This window comes from Schistocerca serialis, chromosome 3, assembly GCF_023864345.2.
Source record: "Schistocerca serialis cubense isolate TAMUIC-IGC-003099 chromosome 3, iqSchSeri2.2, whole genome shotgun sequence".
Lineage (NCBI taxonomy): Eukaryota > Metazoa > Arthropoda > Insecta > Orthoptera > Acrididae > Schistocerca > Schistocerca serialis.
Window position 1 is genome coordinate 87,580,439 of NC_064640.1, and position 8,504 is coordinate 87,588,942.

The 8,504-nt window shown below is 40.7% G+C and overlaps 1 non-coding gene across 1 annotated transcript; it reads right to left on the minus strand.

Annotated features, from left to right (window-relative positions):
* Positions 1-2,967: 2,967 nt before the first annotated feature.
* On the minus strand, positions 2,968-3,042 carry Trnat-ugu (transfer RNA threonine (anticodon UGU)). Its single transcript has one exon. It is a non-coding gene; the product is annotated as a tRNA-Thr (tRNA).
* Between the last annotated feature and the right edge of the window lie 5,462 nt (positions 3,043-8,504).

An 8,504-nucleotide genomic window follows, 5' to 3' on the forward strand; every position in this document is an offset into this window, starting at 1 on the left:
CACTGTCACTCATTGCACTGTCACAAATTTCACTGTCACTAAATTGTGTTTGATTCATAGGTGCAGGAAGAAGGTAGTTGAAATGGGAGTGCGGAGTAGTCTGCTATGATTCTAATACCTTTATGCAGACTTGAATCGTGTTCACAGTCTCTCGCCAGAAGCAGCAAATCTTCATATTGTTAGAAGTGTCTATCGAATCGTGTATGGATCAGCAACTCGGCCAGGTAAGCATGCTCATTGTTATTGCGAGGTTTATACATGAATTTCTATAGTCTGATTTGTCAATCCTCAACGTTACTTTGAATGTCCTTGAGGTTGAAATCCTGTGAAGTTGGGCTCTTCTCGTTGGCAGCGGGTGGAGGTAAAAGTGATAGGATGCGATATTTGATATCTGTTAGTTGAGTGTGTCGCCCGTGATATGATCTTCTCGGTTGGCACAGTACACATTATTGGTTATCTGTAGTTGGTATGTCAGTCGCATAAATAGAGTCAGACACTGCCGACGGGGGATGGTTCGCATACTCGTTGGTTCACACTGGTGGCTCTATAGTGTACATTAGTAGTGTCATGACCTCTGATGCCTAGTGAAGGTCGTGGGCAGCATTAGGATGTTCGCAAGCCCTTGAGTGCGGCATTGCCAAAGCTTGCATGGAACCAACAACTGTGCACAATCTATTAGCCGTTTTCCATACTCAAGAGGTGGGCCATGACTGATGGCTTGTTGTCAGCTGGCCATGGTGTATCTTGGCCACTGGAGGACAATAACCTGTATTGGTAGTGTTAGGTGTTTTCAGCCATGCCTAGCACTGTTTGAGCGATGCTAGCTGCAGGAAAGGACCAGATAGCTACCGTTACTCCGTGAATGTCGTGTCAGTAAGCATCGGAAGTGACTCAGTGTGTTGCGTAGTTGTCAGCTGTGTCGACGTGCAGAATGCCTGCCAAGTGTAAATACTGTTAATGGATGCTGGGTACTGAGTGCAATTAACAGTAACTTAATTTTCTCTGGGAGTCCTTTGTTGCATATAAAAATGTTTGAATTTCACGAGGCTATTTGCCTGTCCATATTGTTCACAGTGTAAGGTCGGGCAGTAATATAGGGTACACCAATGTTCGTTCAAGGATGCCAAAGCAGCTGATATGGATAATGCAAACCTTGTTGTTGCCTAGAAAAACGGGATAATATCAATTTAAAACACATTTACCAGGAAAATGTAGGAAGTGATATTTATGTAGAGTTTGTTGGGATCATTCTCAGGGTAGCTTTGTAGTAATCGATAAAACGAAACAGTTGATTGAAGGCAAATACTGCCGGAATTTTCAGGATGTTTTTAAAAGATGAGGGTGTGTGTGGCTGTATATGTAGTGAAACAAAAGGGTAATTATATTATTACGCTGTATGTCATGGATAAGTTTGCGAGATCATCCACCCATTCTCAGTGTGAGAGGGGTAGGTAGGCAAAACATTTGTCTGTATGTTGACATGAAAACTGAAGCGCTCAATGACAGTATTAGACGTCATACTGCTAGATTTGAAGCACTCAACATAAGTATCAAGAAGTTAAGTACTTATTCTCAAACGATTATGAGGCTGATCAACGAATTAACTCCTAGAACTGAGGTAACTGAAAAGAAGATAAGTGACTTAACTGCATAGCTTGACGTAACTTGAATATATGGACTACAAACGTTCATAAGTGGCACCAAAATTGTGAGGGCGTTCTACCATTCAGTTGTTGAGAGTAGATAGCCCGTTGGACTTGTTGTTCAGGTAATTTACCAAGTCTCTGAAGCAATGCAGCCTTGGCTGTTTCAAACTTGTTGAATGGTGATGATGAGAGAATGGCATCACTGATGGTAGGTGCGTGCTCACCTATGTGGCACAGTAAAGAGGTGTACTTTGAAGCATCATCGAAAATGTTCTTAGGAGCGAGCAATGATTTGATGATCGCAAACGAAGTATAAGGTTGATCTGATGAGAACTGTATAAACTTCAGAGGAGTGCATTGAGCAGAACAATTGTTGGGAATGCGTCTGTAAAACGCCAACGTTGTTGGTACGAGCGTATCAGCCAGCTGAACGCCATTGACTGGCTGTGAAGCAATAGCAATCACAGAAATCTTCTGGTGTAACTTGGCCAGCCGAGCACCGCTGATGGTTAAATGTAGAGTAGTTACTTGAATGTCCAGCAGGATGACACAATGAGAGCAGCAAGGAGCTGCTGTCGCGCCCGTATACTATTTTTTTTTTTTTTTTTTAAGTATCGTGACAGGTTCTGTGTCACAAGTGGGCTTAAACCTCTGATGTTCTTCCATAGAAGAAAAGTCTGTCAAGCCAGATTCCACTGAATGTTGACACGTAGCATCAGCCTGTGCAAGAATACATGTGGGAAATACCTGATAGTCAATTACACTCGCATTTCCAGGCTCAAGTGGTTCCATATAGTTGAGTGTACTGTGGAATCTTCGCTGGTAAAAGGCCATTATAGCTTCAGATGCCCTTCGATATCCATTGCCTCGATGATAAGCCTCAAGGCATATTCCCTGAGTCACACAAAACAGATCATTGTCTCGAGACACGAATGTAAAATTCAGTTGGTGGTGAGTACAAATGATATTAAAGTACTGATGCCACAAATTATATACTTTAACACTTTATTAACTTTTGTACACACAATGTAATCAGAGTACACTTTACACCATAGTATGAGGTACGAGAACAATAGTGGGCAGGACAACAATGACAGAAATTTCTAAAGAGACAGACCTGCCCATTGTTATATGTGTCGATACTGGTGGTTGCTATCGATGTATTTACATTTAATCTATATATGACGGTAGTATCTGTTCCAGAAGGAACAGTTACCGTGGATGACCATGCAGCTTTGCTAGAAATGAAATGATAATTAAATGGACACCCTAGCTGCAAACAGGCGTTGATGTACTTCATTGGGGACATGTTGAAAATGTGTGCCCCGACCGGGACTCGAACCCGGGATCTCCTGCTTACATGGCAGACGCTCTATCCAACTGAACCACCGCGAGCACAGACGACAGTGCGTCTGCAGGTACTTATCCCTTGCACGCTCCCCGTGAGATCCACATTCCCAACATGTCCACACCACTACATTCGTAGTGCGCCTAATAGATGTTTGCCCATCATACTCAGTACTCGTGGCAGATTAATCTACCAAGTCCCGTACGAGTTCGGGCATAGCGTGTGCGTTCGCACAAGAAGGTCAATGGCCGGGAAACCATATTTCTAAACTATATATGACGGTAGTATCTGTTCCAGCACCCATAGTTTTCATCACGAAGTCCAGAACAGAGCAATTTTAAATACATTGGAATACAAAGCAAAAACTGTTTCTGACGAGGACCACTTGTATTCCGAAATTAACCATCTGATGTATGTGTTCTGAAAAAAAGTCTCTTGTTCACGATATACGAAGTCAGCATTCTCCAAGAAAAGGAAACGTAAAAATGTTGAACATTCATGTGATAAGCTGTCGTCTGTATACCTTCCTTTCTGCGACGCTACATGCAGCAAAATAGGTGGAGGACAAGGTATAAGACATTTTTTCCGACCTCCTAAGAAGATTAAGGAAAAGCTGAGCCCTTTTAAGGACAGTCTTGCCTTCAATATCCCTCGGATTTATAACGTCGCTTTTGAGTGCAGAAGCAATTACATCGATTGATCATCTGTAGAGTTTCTGACCACAGTACATAACACAAATGGCATATTAAAAATCGAGATCTGGAGAATTATGCAGATTCTGAACACTGCCTTAAAAACAAATACAAAATACTGTTTGATGAATGAGTTTTGCCTGAGACTTGTACATTCTGTAATTAAGGAAGCTGTAGAAATTAGAATGTGAGAGAAGAACTTCATCTGGGACAATGGATGTAATCGTAGTGGTACATGGAAGGTAGCTTTCAATGCAGGAAAGACGGAGAAATTTTCGTCACAATGTTTAAGCTACTAAGGGAGCGGTGGCGCCACAAGTGCAGACTTTGACACCATCTGTGCCAGCATTACTTAATTACCGACCAATCAAAAGCTGTCTGTGGGCTATATGAGACCACCACAGTAGCAATTTAGACACTCAGTTGCTCCTGACGAAGAATATGGAAGTAATAATCGAAAGCTCGAGGTTTTATCCTGAACTGACACAGCAAGAAGTCCGGAAACATTTTATTCATTTTCATACAATACTTTTACTTTGAGTGTTTTTACATACCAGCACAATGCTTTTTCCATTCAGTGTTAGTTTCATGTTCTATACATCATTTCTTCAATTAACTGTAATGATAAAGTCATGAGTCGCTTTTCATTCACGTTACACATTCTTATGTGAATATGGCTATGTGCAAATCATCTACATTTTTTTTAAATACTGTGTCACCTCTTACATATTGAAAGATTAGACATCCCTTTATGGAACACGAAGAGATGCCAAGGAGTAACTTTATCAGTTTATATTCAAATTTAACTTTGCTGTCTGTCAGACATTTTATATCACTGAGTAAATGATCAAAAATTCTGATGGCAGCATTGTACATCCCTTTTTCTTCTAAAGAAAACCTTCATGTGTGCTAATGAATATCGTTTTTTCTTCTCGTATTATAATTATGTAGATCACTGTTCCTTTTGAGCTGCAGCGGATTATTTACAACGAACCTGTTGAGGGAATAAGTATACTGTGAAACAGTAGTCAAAAACCCTAACTTTTCAAACAGATGTCTATAAGATATCATAGGATGTCTATAAGATATCGTAGGATGTCTATAAGATATCGTAGGTAAGCACCACACATTATTCTCACACCACCTTTTTGTGCAATGGACATTTTCTTTCTTAAAGCTGGTTAGCCCAGAACATTATCCCATATGAAGTTATCTAACGAAAATGCGCAAAATCTGACAACTTACTGATTTGTCTTTCTACAATGTTTGTAATTATTAGAAGTGCAAATGAAAATGTGTTTTTTCAAGTTTAAATTCTCGCCAATAGGGATATCAAAAATTTTCGATGATTCCACTTTAGTTATTATTACCGCACTATGTGTTACACAGTCATTGAACATGGCACATAGTTCACCTGTTACAGATACTGTATTGGGAGAAACATGTTGCTTCTCAAGTACCACATATATGTGCAGTCCTTATCTGCAGAAGAATGGGACTTTTTGATCAGTTGAATGTGCCACAGAAATCTTCATGTGGGCCAATGAACCAGCACAGGCAACATGACAAGTAGAAAATTGTTTATGAAGAGAATGATGCATTTTTCTTCTCAAAGTTTTGTAGTAACTGACGTCGATGGCGCCTTCATCCTTGATGACAGTGATGATGCTGACTCCATTATTGAAGTTTTTGCATGTTCTATTCAGTTTTTCGCCAATACAGGAGAAGTATAGTAAGAATAGTACGAGCACAGTGTGTCTCACCACTGACATCATTGATGTGGTTATTGATGGCATCATCACGAGTCATGGGATTACCTCACCCCTAACCCTCCCCTCTCTGACAAAGGTCAATTGTCCTATGTATAAAATGACAGGAAACTAAAAAAATAGCCCAGTTGGGCTAGTGTGTTTCCTGTGGAAGTAGGACTGTTGTACTAAGCATAAATTGATGGGAAATTCAAGATGATGCATTGTCATGACTCAGTCCTAGTATAAGATACTATTCACTGAGAGGTGTATGGTCACAGCATACTCTAAGTTTGGTTGCATCTTCATTTAAACAAACACTATTGAGGGCTCTCTGTCCCCACTACTGCAACCACCCCACCACCCCCATTCCACAGCCCCCATGCCAAAGCTATCAGTGCCACCCTGCTGTCAGTATGCACAGCCATTGTGGGCCACTCAGCCCATAGCTCAAAGCTGACTGAGTGCTTCATGTGGGTGCCACTTCCCCTGCTGTGACACTATCGTCATGCAGCCATTTCCACCCCATGTGAGCTGCACTCACAGCGGGCTGGTCTCCTGACTGCAGGTAGGCTGAGTAGTCCTCCACTGATGTGCCACATGACGTTATACAAATAGCCTCCTCCTCACCAACCACACATGCTGGTCATCTGCAGCTGCTGTGTGAAGACACCACAAGCGCTAGCCGTCAGATGACATCATTTCACTCGCAGAAATTGCCGACTGTTCCTGTTACTGTAGCCTTCAATACCATGCTACACCAAGCAGGATGCATGGGTAACATGACAGGTATTCATGTGACTGGAAAGTCTGGCGTGTCTTAACCTGTCTACTTGGCTTTCACCCCATTTATAGTTAGGTGCCAAGACATAGGATGTTCGTGCAAACCTGGTAGCTACTGCCATGAATTCTCACTCTGCAGTCTGTTATTTATGCAGTACCCAACCCCAGATACACACACACACACACACACACACACACACATGCAGACGCACACATAGGCACACACAGACACACACACACACACACACACACACATATATATATATATATATATATATATATATATATATATATATATATATATTGTTCTTTTTTCCATTTCCAGGAGTGTATCACTTCTTTGGAATCCAAACTAATATTGCACATGATTGACAAATTCTGGCAGTATCAGTGCAAGACAATAATTCGTCCTGAACATTCAGACCTGCTGATTGAAGAATACATTGATTCAAGGCTGGTAGAATTCAATCAGTTGATAAAGAAGCTTGAAGATTGTAATCATACATTAATAGCATTTCTCTTTGAACATCATCCACTTTACAAATGTTTCAAGTCGTGTGACTGGTGTAGTGTAATGGGTTTAGTCATCGATTCCACACAGAATTATGGTAAAATGTCCATTCAACGTACACACAAACTGCTATCATGGCAAACATTAAACATTCTAACATTAGACAGTATATTCCTGTCTGTGTGTATACAGCTGCAATACAATGATCACACTGTGTGTGCGTGTGTGTGTGTGTGTGTGTGTGTGTGTGTGTGTGTGTGTGTACTTGATGTGCTTTTCCCTCACATATTATTCACTCGACAGGAATTTCAGCGCCATCTGAGCAGATCCTCCAAAAATATCACTTCTTTGGAATCCAAACAAATATTCCACATGATTGATAAATTCTGGGGGTATCAGAGCAAGATGATAATTCGTCCTGAATATTCAGATGTGCTGATCGAAGAATACATTAATTCAAAGCTAAGCTGATAGAACTCAATCAGTGGATAAAGAAGCCTGAAGATGATAATCGTACAATAATAGCATTTCTGTTAGAACATCACCCACCTGAATAGTAGTTCAGGTCATGTGATTAGTGTAGCATAACTGGTTTAGTCATTGATTCCACATAGAATTACGGTAAAATGTCCATTCAACACACACACAAACTTCTGTCATTCTAATATTAGGTTTCTCCCCCATGTATACAGCTGCTACACAGTGATCACACACTTTTTTAAAAGAAGTTACCATTATTGCATTGCGAAATAAATGTATATACAGTCCATACGTAATGATTTTAGTTTTCAATGCGCAACAGGCAAGGTAACACCACTATCATCAAACGTCAGGCTCCATCTAAACAGTCAATATTATGTAAGCATCGTCAATGTTCTTGCGTATATGTACAGGTGTAGTGCACTGTGGTCTGTGGTTTAACTCGTTTTATTTTCCCGTTTCCATATGGTGTTGTGGAGTATACTCCAGCAAAAACGTCTAATTACGAGTAGATATCCATTTTTTATACGTCTTTCATGCTAAATTCAAGTGGATGTAAACATGTTAGCATTGGAATATTCTCTGATCGCGAATTCAACACCTTAGTTAGTTTTAAAAGTCCACGTTATCGTGGTACAAAAGTAATATTAAACCCTACAGAGTGATGCAAATTGTGGGGCAACTCCATAGCCATTGCAGCCATGTTTACTCGAAATACTCAAACAACACCTACAGTGCTACTGGGTGATCACTAGATCAATGCCGGTAAGCTGAGAGCCTTATGTTTACAGTTTCTACGAAAAACTATGGATCAATTTAGAGAAACTTTTGCGGGAAACTCTGAGTCCCATGAAAGAAGACGTAGCTCATTATTTCGACGCACGTTGCACTTCAGTATGCGGAAATGTATATGAATTTACAGCACTTGATGTAGTCATAGAACTGCGATCGTATTTGAGTAGGTATATATGTACCCAGCTATCTATAGAAATAAATGATGCGTGTTCATGATATCTATGTTCTTATTGTACTCCATAAAACCTGGGTGTATGATAATGATGTCATGTAGTATTCTGCATATGAAGCTGGAGGAAGCATCTTCTCCACAAGGATTTCATTGTGACTGATTGGTCTGAGAATACTTTATAAAAACAGAATAACAAGAATGGGACACTACTGCCTAGTAGCATTAGGTCGGTTGTTGCTGGCCCATCGCCGGCTGCTGTGGCCGAGCGGTTCTAGACGCTTCAGTCCGGAACCGCGCGCCAGGTTCGAATCCTGCCTCGGGCATGGATT